General features: G+C 40.4%; 1 protein-coding gene and 1 long non-coding RNA gene across 8 annotated transcripts in view; one reads left to right on the forward strand and one right to left on the reverse strand.

The window, feature by feature from the left end:
- Window positions 1-14,896, forward strand: part of Stau2 (staufen double-stranded RNA binding protein 2) — a 244,679-nt gene that overhangs the window by 182,990 nt on the left and 46,793 nt on the right. The gene's annotated exons all lie outside the window — the stretch shown is intronic.
- The window catches only part of LOC102555040 (uncharacterized), a 133,966-nt gene that overhangs the window by 8,098 nt on the left and 110,972 nt on the right, over window positions 1-14,896 (reverse strand). The window lies entirely within an intron of this gene.

Consider the following 14,896-nt stretch of genomic DNA (forward strand, 5'->3'; position numbering starts at 1 on the left):
GGCCTAAGCTTTTACCTTTAAAGTTTGGAGTTCACGAATTATTTGGTTTACACATGCCATGGAAGATGTACAGAGAGTCCTGTCTGTCTGTAAGGCATCTGGAGGGCACGAGGAGCATGAGGCATGATCAAATGCAATCTATTTTAAAATCTTAAGACATTGAGTATAAACACACAATTCTGAAATAGACCATACTTTGCTACTAATAGTCGTTTTCTTGGTATTTTCATTTAAAAGCATAATATTACTTAAGATGTAATTTGGATACCTAGAATACTGTGTTCTTTGTTTTAGTAAATAAAACTTTAATGAGGATTCAGGACTCTTATTTAGTATCTATCTCACTAAGAAACTTTTGGCGATTTTTAAGAAGGAAAGTGTGCACAAAAGAAGCATTTCCTTATTACCCAATTTGTTCCTTTGAAGTATATGGCAGATGACATCTGCCTGAGGGTCCTGAGGGTCCTGCAAAGACAGCTATTGTGTGTCATTAGTGGTGCAGTAAATTGGTTATTTATGTTTTAAAGTCCAAGCATACTGGGACCCCTTGTTTTGCTGTTGAAGATTGCTGTTACAATAACACAGTTGTGGACTGAGTAAAGTTGTCCTGTTGGTTTAGTTAATGCTTCATTGGAACCTAAAGATTCCCTTCCCACCCGCTCATCTCCTTGTTATTAGAATGGGAGAAAATTGTGTAAATTACTTCAAAAGTTATGGGAAAATCACATAGTGTTTTTACCATTGCTAAAATAGTCACAGGTAAGAAAACAAAAGAAACTTACAGACTAATCTCAAGGTTGATCTCAAGTTCAGTTAGAAACATTTGAAAGAACTACAATTATAATGTGCTACCTTTTAGCATCCATATAGTGTAATACTGCTCTGCTGTTGCCAAAGTTGAAAACATAAGCAGACTATGTATTGGAAACCTCATTTTAGCCAGGCAGGGATGGCATATGCCTTTAATCCCAGCCCTTGGGAGGCAGAGGCAGGCGAATCTCTGTGAGTTCAAAACCAGCTTGATCTACAGATGGATGGAGTTTCAGGATAGCCAGGTCTACACAGGGAACCCTTAATCTAACAAACACAAAAGAAAACCAAAACAAAATGAGAACATCCCTCCCCCCAAAAAACCCCTCAGTTCAGTGCTGCTGTTTAAAATTTTATGCAACTTTTAAAAAATAGATGGCTATAAAATATATTCTTATTTCTAGCAGAAATAAGCATATTTTCCTAAAGATTTTCTATTATACACTATTTTCTACTATGAATTTTGACCATAGAAATGGAAATAGCTAAAATGTTTCAGTTAGCAGTTAAACATCCTTCATACTACCTGAGCAGTGGGGCTGACAGAGAATGGAGATCACGATTTTTTTCTTTAATTTCATTTTTTAACACACACAAGGTGAGAGAGAGAGAGAGAGAGAGAGAGAGAGAGAGAGGACAGAGAGGAGAGAGAGAGGAGAGAGAGAGGTACACAGTATAACGAGAGTCAGTGTTGGCTCCCTCTGAATTCCCTGAGGAAAATGTCGCGTTGCTAAGGTGAAGACAAGGAGCTCTGCTTGCACACAGCTTTAAAGTCTTTTTCTGTCCAGATGAAGGTGTTTTCTTTCTAGCTGAAGCTATCCTCTGCCCTGTGCTCAAAGCTCATCTCCTGGGAAAATATTTTTACTGCTGGGATTTGGTTTCCCAGAAATCTCCCTTTACCTTCTTCAGTGGCTCTTTCCCTTCATGCCAACTTTGCTGTCCCTGCCTCTGCCTAGAGCTGCAGTACAATTTCCTCCTCCTCGACTGTCAAACTCATGCCCCCTCTTCCTTCTTATTTTTTTTTTCTTTTCTTTTTGTCGGAGCTGGGGACCAAACCCAGAGCCTTGTGCTTGCTAGGCAAGTGCTCTACCACTGAGCTAAATCCCCAACCCCTCCTTCTTATTTACTGGCAGATGGTGTGATCTTTTTCCCAACCATTGGCCACAGTCTCCTATGTTACACAGACTTCCACATACAAGGCCCCACTTCAGCTTCCTGCTGTCCAGCCAGTTGCTGGGATTGCTTCTCCCTTTCGACTTGAATGAACTTCTGCCTTTAGCTCTGTCTTCTCTTGACTGGTTCTGTGCTAAGTAATAGCCAAGGTCTTGTCCTGGGAGTTTTGGTTCCTTTTGTATCTCAATCACTTCTGTATGCTGCACTGTTAATCATGTATTGATGCCTTCTCATCTTTATTTGTATCAATAAAAACCTGTTTAAGGGGAGAGGTTGATTTTCAATTGGTGCACATGTTCTGATGAGCCCAAAGTCTGTAATATAGGCTAGTGTCTAGAAGCAGGCAGAGTTCATGCCGTGGTCTTGAGGATTAAGTCTTCAGGGTGGCTCTAGCTTTAGTATACCATACATAATTCCTTAATTCCATAGGTAGAATTCCTTAATTCCATAGGTTGAATTCCCTGCTCTCCAGGAATCCTCAACTTTTTTCTTCTGAAAGACCGTGTGTTGTGAGGAAGCCCCTACATTTATGGAAGCTGGACTAAACAGAAATGCTAATCACAGCTACAAAACACTCTCACAGGAATATCCAGAGGCGGAGCAGGCTAGCCACCACAGCCCAGCCAAGTTGACACAATAATTAACTGTCACACTCCCTTACTAGGTCCAAGCTTAGATTTTATGGTATCACTGGAAAACTTGGAGGTTGAGACTTGATACTTCAGTCTTATAGTTAGCAGGCTGATTTGCTTTGGGCATATTTCTTTTTTTTTTAACTTTTATTAAAAAATTTTAAAGTGTTTTAAATCATTAGAATTATATTTTCCTCACCCAGCTTTCCTCCCTCCCCCTTACTCTCTCTAGAACCCCTCCCATGCCCCAGATACCCTCAAGTTGTTACCTTCTTTTCCTTTGATTATATTTGCTCATATCTACACATGTGCATGTGTTCATGTGCACAAATATGTATTACCTGGATGAGTTGTAGGTGACAACATAGCACTAATATTTGCCTATTTTCCTCCAAAATCAGGACAGTGTGTGGCTGGACAGCTGTGCTGAATGTCTCTTTAATGTAGATCACTGAAGGTGAACTGAAGCTGACATAATCCTCTTGGCAGATTTATAAACACAGTATGTCTTTCTTTAGTCTTTGACGAATCAATACATTGCATTGCATTTATAGGGATACACTGTGTATATGTATCATGACTCTTCACCATGTATGGTGACCCAGGTTTTAGGTATTTGAAAAAATACCTTTTATATTTTGTTAAAGCAAGCAAAATGTTTTATTTACTTTTTTAAAAAATCAGTTATATAATTTTAATGATAAGTATTCAAGTGTTCTTTGCCGTTCTATTATAAACCTGAGTGGTCAGGGGTTGTAGCAGGCTCAGGGAGAACACGCATGTACATTTTGTAATGTTTGGTATAACACGGTTATTACTGATTACAATGATACCTGTTTATGCTTGTACAACCAATACTTGAAAACTTAAGGAGCCTCTAGCTGTGACCACATATGCTTGTAATCCCAGTACTTAGGAGACAGAGGAAGGAAGATCAGGAATTCTAGATGATACAAGTTCAAAACCAGCCTGGCCTCCACGAGACAGAGACATTGTTCTGTTCTGAGAGCAATGTAAAACAACTTAGGAAACCTGTTTGTAGATGCAGGTAACAGTCCTGTTGCAGTCATTAGGGGTGTGCATAGCTAGTGGGTACTACTAATAACCAAGTCATGGGCACGAAGTGATAGTGGCTTATACAGCACACTTCTCAACTAGAAATTACCACCTTTGTCTCCTCTTAATAAAGATGGCCTTTCCCAATTGAAGGTGCCAATAATTGATATTAGTTACTGATTATTAATTTATATTTGTTGTGATTCAATGATATGAAGTCTTTTAATTACTTAGTCCAAGGAACTTATATGAATCAAAGCCTAAGTTACATTTTTACATTTACTTTATGATTGCATGTATGTGGGTGTTTTTCACATTTATGTTATGATTGTATGCATATGGGTGTTTTGCCATCATGGATTTATGTTCCACATGTATGCCCAGTGCCTAGGAGAGCAGAACAGGTTGTTGGATGCCGTAGGACTGAAATCATAGATGGTTGTGGGCTGCCCTGTTGGTTCTAAAACTCGAACCTGAGTCTTCTGCAAGAGCAGCAGTGAGCCAGCTCTGCAGCCCACGGGCTATTTGAATCTGAACCTACAGTGAACTCTGACGCTGTGCTCTGGTTACACACGGCCTGAAAGCTCTCAAATGTCTGTGCTCTATGTGTCCTTCTCCACTTCGTCACAACTACAAACTGTGATGTTTCTCTGCACAGATGTAAATTAGTTATCAATGATAACGTAAATGCTATTTGTCACATGTGTTACATTTTAGTAATTTTAATGTATCTAGTTACAGTGCCTTAGGTTTTATTACTATTCTAGGTAATTCTGAAAAACTCACTCTGAGCTATGTCTCAGATTTTTTGATAGAACCATTGCATTTTTGTTTGATTTACAAATATGGAAAACTTTGGCACTCAGTCAAGTAGCGAAACTTAGCTAATTTTATGCCATAGACAGATGAATAATTTTAATGTTTTGTGTTTTATACAGAGTTACCAGTAATAGAAGTGAAATGTCAGTTTGGGAAAACGTTGCTTTGAAAACGTATGCATGCTTACTATAAACATCCTACAATCACAAATTCAGAATATTCAGAATGGGGCAGGGCAGGAAGTGAAGAGGGAGATGCCTCTGAATGGGAAACGTCTGTTCCATCCCAGAGACAGACCTACCCCCTTCACCCACCTCAGTACTCAGCTTTACTCAAATGCTACTCAGTTGTCTCCTAAAGTGTGTGGTACAGATATTAGATTCCAATACATACAAATGTCAATAGCCTTTACAGAGAAATGGCGGGTTTTCCCTAATAGCGTCACAGTGAGATTAGCATCACAGCGGGCAGCCCCTCAGCTCCCTTTGCAGTAAATCCCAGAGGCACCACCTTCAAAGGCGGGCGGCCATTGATGTGACATTTTCTACTGCATGTGGTTTCAGCAGTAACAGAAGTTCACATGCAGCAGCTTGTATGGGATGTGTGCTATAATGACGACTGCTTACCAGTGTCTGGGGGTTCACCCCTATGGAGGGAAGCATAATATATAATGCTGTGCTATATAAACCCAGTCTGCTTGTCCATCTCTTTTCAAAGATACCTGAGCTGTTTCCTCTTCCTGACCATTGTGAGCACAAAGACTGTGAATATTCTCCCACAAGCCCTCCAAGACGAACTCATCTCTCTTGGGTCAGTCTCCAGGAGTAAATTGGCGAGCTACGCAGTACATAGACACTGTATGACACTCCCACCAAGGAGGAAGGCAGCTTCGTCCCTGCACATCCTTGGCAGCATTTGGTAGCAATCTTTTAATTTGGTACTCTGGTAAATACCTAAAAGTGCTGTATTATGGGAGTTTAAGTTGTTGTTTCTGAGTAATAGATGTTGCTTATGTGGGTTTATTGGTCATCTATATCTATTTTTTATAAAGTCTACTCCAGTTTTTGTCTGAGTGATATTCCTTGTCCTTTTATAAAGTTATGCCTAGGTAATAGTCTTGGTCATGTGTTTTAAATGGCAATTATAATTAATGTGCGGCTTCCTTATTTTTTCTTACTGCTTATGGTACATAAGCAGATGTTTTTAATTTTGATGTAATCTAATTTATCCTTTTATTGTTTGATGATCAATTATCCCTTTTGAAAACATTTGCTCCTCCCAGGTTGTGGAGACTTTCGGCTTGTGCACCTCTGTCTACAGTAGCCCTTGGTTTGTGTGAAGCTGATGATAAGTCTGAGATTTGTAACCCTACAGGTGTTCAGTTACTCAAGCAAGGTTGGATTTCCTTAGAAGCCGAGTGACTAAATATGCGTGGGTCTGTTCACAGCCGCCCTGTGGCCTGCTCGGTCCCTGTGCTGGTGTGGCTGAGGCTCTGTGGAGAGTCAGGCTTCGGGGGCTTTGTCAGCCGCATACACCACTGGATCTGTAGACCTTTATCTTCTACTGCTTTGATGTCCAGCTCTTAGAACCATAACTAAAGCTGTCAGGAGCATCCGTGTCACGTATATCTCTCTCCACTCGTTATCTCCCCAGGGTTAATTTCTCTGTGTAGGAACGCCAGGTCAAAGGATGAACGCATTTTTCATTTTGATATATGTAAGTCCAGTCTGTCCTATATACTCCTATCAACTTTTTCCTTGTACCACAAGAAGACTTAAATCTCTAAAAAGTAAATTTTCCTAAACAGGGATCAGTGGGGGAATAAAAGGAGAGGCAGCCTTGGGCCTTGGGAAGCTCATGTGTGCTTACAGGGCTCGAATTTACTTTTCGTTCTGGTTTTTACTTCTGAATCATGGACAGAGCATTTTCGTTATGGTACTTAACGTAGGCAGCATCTTGCCTTCTCCTGAAGGTGACTTGTCAGCCCCTAGTCAGCTTGCAGTACTTGTGCTGTTAGAGCGGTAGGCAAATGCGGCTTCCAGAGTGAGCACTGCTGAGACTGAGCTGGTCTCTGAGAACTCTCTCTGAACTCTGCGCTTAGGCGGTCCAAAACAAGTGAAAAGTCCTTCAACAGTGGAGAGCAGACTAGGCTAATTTGATGGCTACCTGGTAATTTTCTGACATAATAGTAGCCTGGATGGCCTGGTTCACAGTGCCAAGTGAGGCGGTCACAATGCGATGCTTCATTCTTTTTGTACTCTTAAACGGTAAAGTTAAAAACCAAGCTTGATCCCGGACCTCCACACACATCGTAATTTTTTGGTAGTGGATGGAAGGAATTTTCCATTAATTCTATTTCTCTGTGGCCTGTCTAAAGACAAAGATAGAAAAGAACAAAACAAAGAGGGTGGGGGGGAGGGAGGTGGGGGAGAGGGAGAGAGAGGGCGGGGAAGGAGAGATTTTGCTCAGCTTGGCTTAATGATTTCCACTCTTGGATGCTTTCACATTGCTACAAGAAACCTAATGCTGATTTTGTAAAAGATAAAATAATAGAAGAAAAGACACTGTGTATCCCTGTGACCTTTGGCAAATGACCCAACTCGCTGTTGCCCTCAGGTTCCTCATCTGTAGCTCTGGAGAGGTCCAACCTTTGTTCTCTGGAAGGGTCTGTGCTCTTGTCTAATTTCTTCATGGACCCTGCTCCAGACTCCACCTTAGGACCGGGCCGCACTTGAAAATCAGTAAATTTAAAATATAACCCAGCTAGTGTTGTTGTTGTTGTTGTTGTTGTTGTTCTGTTTTTAAGTAGCAGAAAACTAAAGTGCAGACTTTTCACATGTACCTAAACCTCATGAACCACCATTCCCCAGGCCTGTTACACTGTGCCTTCCTTCACAGATAGAACTGAAGTCCACACACAGAAACGGGAGGGAGAGAGGGGCCGGCCTGGGCCTGCCTGAGTCACCTGTCTATTGACAAGCTTGATTCACGGCTGAGTGACTGCTCTGTTAGCCTTCACATGATCCCCACTGAGCGAAATCTTTGACCGCCTGCTAAACGAGGTCTGTTTGAAGTTCCTCTTTAACATTTCCAAAATGTTAATTCAGCAGGATGTCTCCTCGGGGTTCTTGGTGTCACCACATCAGCAGCTGTTGAGGTCCGATCCGTTCAGCATGCCGTGTTTTCATACGTGCTTTTTTTTATTTGTGACAACAGCAAAGTAAGTTATCTGCCTGAGCCCTACCTTGGTCGTTTACATGTGTTAAAGCCGCTTCTGTCTGTTGGAAGCATTCCTAACCAGCAGGTAGTGTGGATATCAGCCTTGGCTAAGAGCATGCTGTCCCAGGAAGTCCTTTTCTAAATGGCTGTTTTGAACACTGTGCTTGGAATGAGAAGTTATACTATGGCTGTAAAGCAGGAGATTTCATTTTTCTTAAGCTCTGATTTTCATTTTTGTTTCCTGGATGTTTCATTCCTAGATGTGTTTTTATCTCCAGTTGAGATTGGTAACTCTGCATGATAGTTAAAATTCTTTAAATTCCCCCACTTTAAAAAGGAAAGCACTCAGGTTCCTGGGAAATCTTTTAATAAAATAACAGAATTCTTTGGTATAGAAGGAAAGCCCAGCAAAATCTGACAGCAGCAGCGAGGGCCAGCAGGGTCTGAGAACAGACTGGCTTGTTGGAGCAGGAGATGTAACTTAGAGCTGGGGTCCAGAGGGAAAAGCCATTTACCGTCAACGTGAGAACTGCCACATCTCAGCATCATCCGGCTGGCCCTGCCTGTGTTTATTCTTGGTTTTAAAAGACCTAAGTAGTTTTACAAGTTCATTAGCTCACTTCGTCCTTTGTGATACGTTTCACAGCCATATTATCAGATTTCATTACTTGCAGAGAATTATCAGATCAACCCATTATACAGCCTAGCAGCATGAAGTCTTCTCCATATACAGGGAGAACGTTGTATAAATCAGGCTCTCGGGTTTCAGTGGGAGGCGGAGGGTTGCACGGTGTCCATTTGTCAATTTGATGGCACCACGGTGAGGTTACATTAGCTTGTCTTTGAACAGAAGTGAAATCTTATGCGAAGCTCCCTTGCTGTCATTTACACTAACATCTACCCTCTTAGAGCCAGGCCTCTGAGAAAAACAAAGTGAGGGCACCATACAATCAGTCACTCACGCGGCCTGTCAGCTGTTTTCTTAAGGAAATGACTTTCAAGTTACTGGAGCAGAGAACTGAACCAGAGAAAATTAACAAAGGTTGTAGTAGTAAAAGTAGGTGGGTTTTTTTTTTAATACCTGTGTCTTTTTTGAGAAGATTTTATATTCAGAATGCCAAAAAGAATCCCCCACTTTCATAATGAATCACATGAATTTATTTCTCCCTGAACAATAGACCCACTGCTGTTAACAACTGGAATCTTTCTTACTTAATGTGAGCACATGTTAATTTTCCCAGAAACTCTCTGTGAAACTGCAGGGCTCTGGGCCCTCTGACAGTCAGCTCGCTGTCTTGCACCGTGAGCTACGAGTACCTCCATACCTCCATTATATAACCTTGCTTGCACTTGGCAGGGTAAATGGTGCCTTCGACGCAAATTATTGAGATTTCATGATGTACCACTACAATAAAACCCAAACTACTTTGCCCACGATGGCCACTCTAAGGCTGGTGACCAGATTTGCAGGTTTCATTTCCCTAAGCCTGCTTTATGAGCTGAAACTCTCAGGTCATTTGTACCCTGTCTCCTTCATCATGAAGTAGTTAAACTCAGACGGTTAAACCAGGAGAGGTCGGTGGACAGTGGTGGTTCCATTTGAAGGCATCTTTCACCTGGACTTAACTATTAGTCTTGCGCTTGTGTGGCTTTTATAGTACACTGTGTTTTGGGGTGCAATTTAGAAGAAGCAGGAAGAGCACTTTAAAACGAGAGTAAGTTGTACAACTAGTGTATTCTGATATGTTTCATTTTCTCAATAATAATATCAAAGATCTTAGGAGTCACTGGCCGGTATGTTTAAAAGAGAGGAAATGTCCTCTTTGTTTTGTGGGCTTGATAATTACATTGTTGGGTTTTTTAAAATAATAATTTTTTTAAAATAATAAATTTAAAATAAATTTAATCACTTCCTTCTTCTATGGAAAATATTGCTAAGAGTAATATATCTTGTCCTTCCTTAAAAGCTGTTCTATAAATCACTGGAGTGTTGATGGATAAAATCGACCCAGAATTCTTAATACCTGAGAAAGACAAACTTAGATTTTTTTTCTTAAAGAAAGAATAAGTTAGCATCCATTTTAAATAATAGTTAGGTGTATGTTTACAGAACATTACTGTCTCTAGCTCCTGTGCACATCAGGATGAAAGATTAGGACTGGGTCCTACGGAAGCCTGGTTGCTTTCTTCCCTTTTGGAATGTACGTGAACATTTGGAATTGGTGAACTTCTGAGAGCCCCAGGAGATCAATCTTGATTAGTTTATTTTTCTTAGAAAAGATTTTGATAGCCTGGTATAGTTTTTCTTCCCTTCTTCTTTTAAAGACCCCTTATTTCCTCTGCTGAGGGATGAGGTATTATTAAAAGCAGCCCACAAATGAAATCGTGAAAGACTTTAGGTAACTCAGTCTTTCATGGCTGCCAAGGGGGCCCCAAGTCGAGAAGACTGGTCTTTAATTGGCCTTTCCTCGTATTTCTTCTCAGTTTAACCTCAAGGTGATTTTTAAAATTATGGCTTAATTGGATGGTTATTCTACCTTTGCTGTGGAGCAATTTATTATTACTTTATTTCCTTTATTACAACTTTATTTCCTTGAGACCCATATGATCAAAGGCCACATTATGACGAGTGTAGTTTTCTAAACAGGAAACCTGAGTCCATTTTTGCTTTTGAACATTTGCAACTAGATATATGGTCAAAAGGACTTTAAAGATAGAGACATATTAAAACCGATTTTTTAATTTGAGGCCTATAATTTTATTTGAAATTTGAAATGATATTTGTAAATCAAAGTAATTTAAAACTTTAGTCTATCAGAGACTATGATTATTCCGTGTTACAGACTTGTAAAAAATGTTTGTGGTAAAATTTGTACTCAGTCACATATTTATTGAGTACAACCAGTTTGCTGAGAAGCTAAAATTGGTTGGCTTGGGTTAAATATTTTGCCATAAATTTTTCTTCTATTTTCTAGACAAATTATGTAAGAACGATTATATTTAAGATCACTGATTTCTCTGAAATATTTCATCATAATCAGTTAATATGGACTATGATTTATTATAAAACACTGATTTTTCTGCTTTTTTGTGTTATACTTTATATCGATTGAAATTTAATATCTTACTTTTAAAGAGAACTTTAATTCCTGCTTTTTGGATCCCAAATTTCAGGATTTATTTTACTTATTTGCATTATCAAATGTTAACCAATGGCAAACTAATTCTTTTTCTAGGATCACTAAGAATGCCTGGTATTGCCTTGTACAGCTATGTGTACAGTATTTAAGATGTGCCAGAATGCCTTATATGGGCAGTTACAAGAAGCATCCAGGATCAGGCAAGGCTGAGGCAATGAGCAAATAAACAAGAACTCCTTCTTCACTCTTGTTTATCAAATAAGACACTTCAAAATGTTACAGTGAAAAGAGAGAAAGACGTCACCATCAGTCTCTCGTTGTGGAGGATGCTGAGATCTCCTCAGATAGAAAATGCACCAGATGCACCTCACTCTCTTCCTTATTTCCAAGGAAGCCTAGGTGTTCTTGGGAGGGAGACAAGAGCCTATTGTCATTACCACAATATCAAACAAGAAAGGGGCAATGGGAAGTTTCAGATAGAGCTGTCTGTGGCCATTTCTAGAGTTCCTTGTATTTATTTCTGCATTCAGATATCCTTTTCAGTTTTTTGTTTTGTTTTGTTTTGTTTTGCTTTGTTTCTTGGTTGGTTACAGTGTCCAAGTTTGAACCTGTGGCTTCATATGCATTAAGCCCATACCTGCTCTGCCATCAATATACACCCCAGCCCAAGACAAATCTTTTGAAGCAGATACAAATGACAGATTTTTAAAAAAATAATTTTCTAAAACTAGATGTCATGTTGATGAAATGGCTTTTGCTTTTATGTAAATAGTTGATAATATGCAAAGCAATCTCTACTACTCTTCAAGTTTGTGACATCAGCTCCTGGCATGTGGTTTGTTAACAGTTCTCTAACGACATGATATGTTGAGTAATAAAGGAAGGAAGGGTTGCATTGGCTTATTTGAGTGATCATGTATTTGCAACATATCACACAGGTACCTGCTTGTCACATAACTATACTAATAGCAAAGTTTTAATTTTCCTATTTACCATTAATGAGTCCATTTAGCTATTTTTTTCATATGTGTTTTTGCTATGTCAGGCCCCAGAGACAAATCAGTAAGGAACTGTGGTTCTCATCCTCTTTGAGCACACAGGTCTGCAGGAAGGGTGTGCATTGTTGGCTCAGTGTGGGTGACTGACTTACAGAAAGTTGTCTGGCCCCTGCTACTTTGGCTCGCCCCCATCAAGATTCTACTGAAAGCCATAGTTTGGAGCCCTAGTCCCCAGATGCCATCTACCATTTCCATTGCTCCTACACAGTTATTGTCTTTGACCAAACAACCTAGTTTCCCCTTGGCTTCCTAGTTGCTTCCTTTGTTCTGTTTGGACATGGCTGTCCTGCCGTCACCTAGCACAGTCACAGTGGCCACCTCTGTTCACAACAAGCTTCCCATTCTCTTGCTGGTTCAGATCTCTTCTGTTGTTGACCCTCCAAGCTTTGCACTTGACTTATGATGCCACATGTAATTTAGTTATAAACTCCTTGGGGGCAGAATGCTATCATTTTTGTTGCTGTTGTATTTTGAGAGTCTTATCAAGAGAGTCTATATGGGATGGGGAGGCCTCCAATTCCAGAGCTTCCTGCCTCAGCCTCCTGCTTGCTAGGATCAGGTGTTTGACACCACACCAAACACAGCGTGCCATCTTTTAAATTTTCCTTGTCCTAGACTAGAACTTGGGCTTCTGTGCTATATTAAATTTAGTAATTTTATAACAAATAATTGACCTTAAAATTTTAAGAATATAGTTGTTGAAAGGATTAGGACTATAGTTGTCAGCACTGGGGAGACTGAGGCAAAGTATAGAGTTCTGTGCTGTCCTAGGCTACATAGTAGATATGAAGCCATCCAGCAAGTACTATGTGGTGTTCTGTACGTGCATGTGTACAGGGTAATAAAACTCATTTAAAACATTGCCTGTAATCAGCTGCTAGGCCTGGGGAACTCAGGTTGGAGTCTGCTGTTGGGTACGTCTACTACTGCTGGCTGCTGTATGCCCCTGTTTTGTCTGTAAGATTAGAATGTGTATGTCTAAATTCAGTCTTGCACAAATAACAAGTGATTATGGTATGGAGAAACTAAATTCTGCAAAGCTGTTTCTCTTAACATTTGCCATGGTCAGTTATTAATTCTTGTTTTTGTTTTTATTGTTTTGTTCTGTGTTGTGTGTGGGTATATTTTGCCTACACATGTGTCTGACAACATGTATGCCTAGTGCCCAGGGAGGCTCAAAGAAGTTATTAGATCCTGGGAACTGGAGCTATAAAAGTTGTGAGCTGCCATGTGGGTTCTGGGAATCCAACCCAAGTCTTCTGCAAGAGCAGCAAAAGCACTTAACTGCTGAGCCGTCTCTCCTGCCCCATCAATCTTTACCTTATTACTATGTAATTTAAATGGATCTCCAGTGTATCCAGTGTCTACATTTCTGATTGCTCTCCAGCACTGAGTGACTTTTCGGGGCCATTCAGTGAGCACATTGCAGCCCGAGGAAGCACAGGTTGTTTCTCATGCATGGCAAGGTAAACAATAAACAGAAAAATGGGACTGCATACTGGCAGTGGCACTATAACCGCTTTATAAACTAAGATACTGTACATATTTCTACTGTAGTGGATTTCGTAGGACATTGACAACCCTCAGTATATTGGAATTAATATATTAAAAAGGTATTTGTTGCTGGCTGGGGCAGCATATGCCTATTATCCCAGTACCCGGGAGGCTGAAGCAGGAGGATGAAGTTGAGATTAAAGACCTCAAAAAAAAAAAAGTATTAATAACTAAGTACTATTCTACAAGATTTCTAGGGTTTTGTTTCTATTTTTAAAAGAATATTTTAAAGAATAAGACTACACCCGTATCTGGCCCCCTCCCCTGATGTAATCTCTCACAATCAGAGACTGAGAATCAATCAACATGATAGCATTGCAGGGGTGTTCATGTGTGCTGCAGGCCTGTACCCTGCGGCAGTTCTGGGGTGGCTTCCGAACATCTTCCATATTCATACATATCAAAATCTGAGAGTAGCGTTTATAGTGTGTCATGTTGGCTTGTAAATGGTATCACTGTTAGAAATATCCCAGGGGTGTGAGCTTGGGGAACCCGTGAGCTGGTGGTCACTATCTTCGTCTGAAACATTACTTGCTAAGTTGTCGACACCGGACGTGAACTCTGATTTCTTCTTAAATGGAGACTAACTCTGGGCAGGACTGTTTCTCTTTACCTGTGAAAATGCTCCCTTGCTGACAGTAGGGCACAGTCCTTAGTGTTTAAGAGAAAAGAACTTCAGAGCAAGGACCTCCAACAGCCTTTCAGTCAAACTAGAAGCCCATACAGCAGCATGAGATGGTGTTGGGAAAGCCTCCGGGTCCCAGCTGCTAGTCTTCAAGCCTTGTGTCACCCACACCTCCTGGGTGCCTGCCTAGAGCCCTGCTGGAATCCTCCATTACCCCCCACAGCTTACTCCCGCTGTTGCCCTCATGTCAGCTCTCCTAGTGCCAGCTTCTTCAAGACTGTTTTCTTACTCAAGCAATGCCGTGATGTTCTAATACACACCGGCCTCTGTCTATTCAGCTCTCCTCGTTGCATATGTTATTATGTTCAATACAGTAACGTAATCATCACAACTGACAGAGCTTCCTCTAAATCATGACGCTTTGCCTGAGTGCTAATAGTTAATGGCTGAAGGATAAGGTTTCAAAGGGGTGAAAATTCAGTATCAAGGAAATCCATTAATCCTTGAACCAATCACCTTTGAAAGCATAGGAAAGAGCCGTCTAAATGGTCAAATAAGTTGGACTTTAAGGGAAGTTCATTTGAATTGTGACAGACCAGGTTAGTGATTGCTCGTAAGTGTCTACGAATTTATGAAGATTTTGTTTCCTCTTCCTAATTTTTGGCTTTATTTTCTGCCTCTTCTTAATGTTGTTAAAAAATTTTCAAGCCAAGTGAATCTTTTGAAGTGAATCTGCTTGTTGAAAATATTTTCTCTAGCACTCCGTCTTCTTCCTACTAGAAAAAGAGGCAGACAAGGAAGTCTGCCTGT

This window comes from Rattus norvegicus, chromosome 5 (assembly GCF_036323735.1).
Source record: "Rattus norvegicus strain BN/NHsdMcwi chromosome 5, GRCr8, whole genome shotgun sequence".
NCBI classification, from domain to species: Eukaryota; Metazoa; Chordata; class Mammalia; order Rodentia; family Muridae; genus Rattus; species Rattus norvegicus.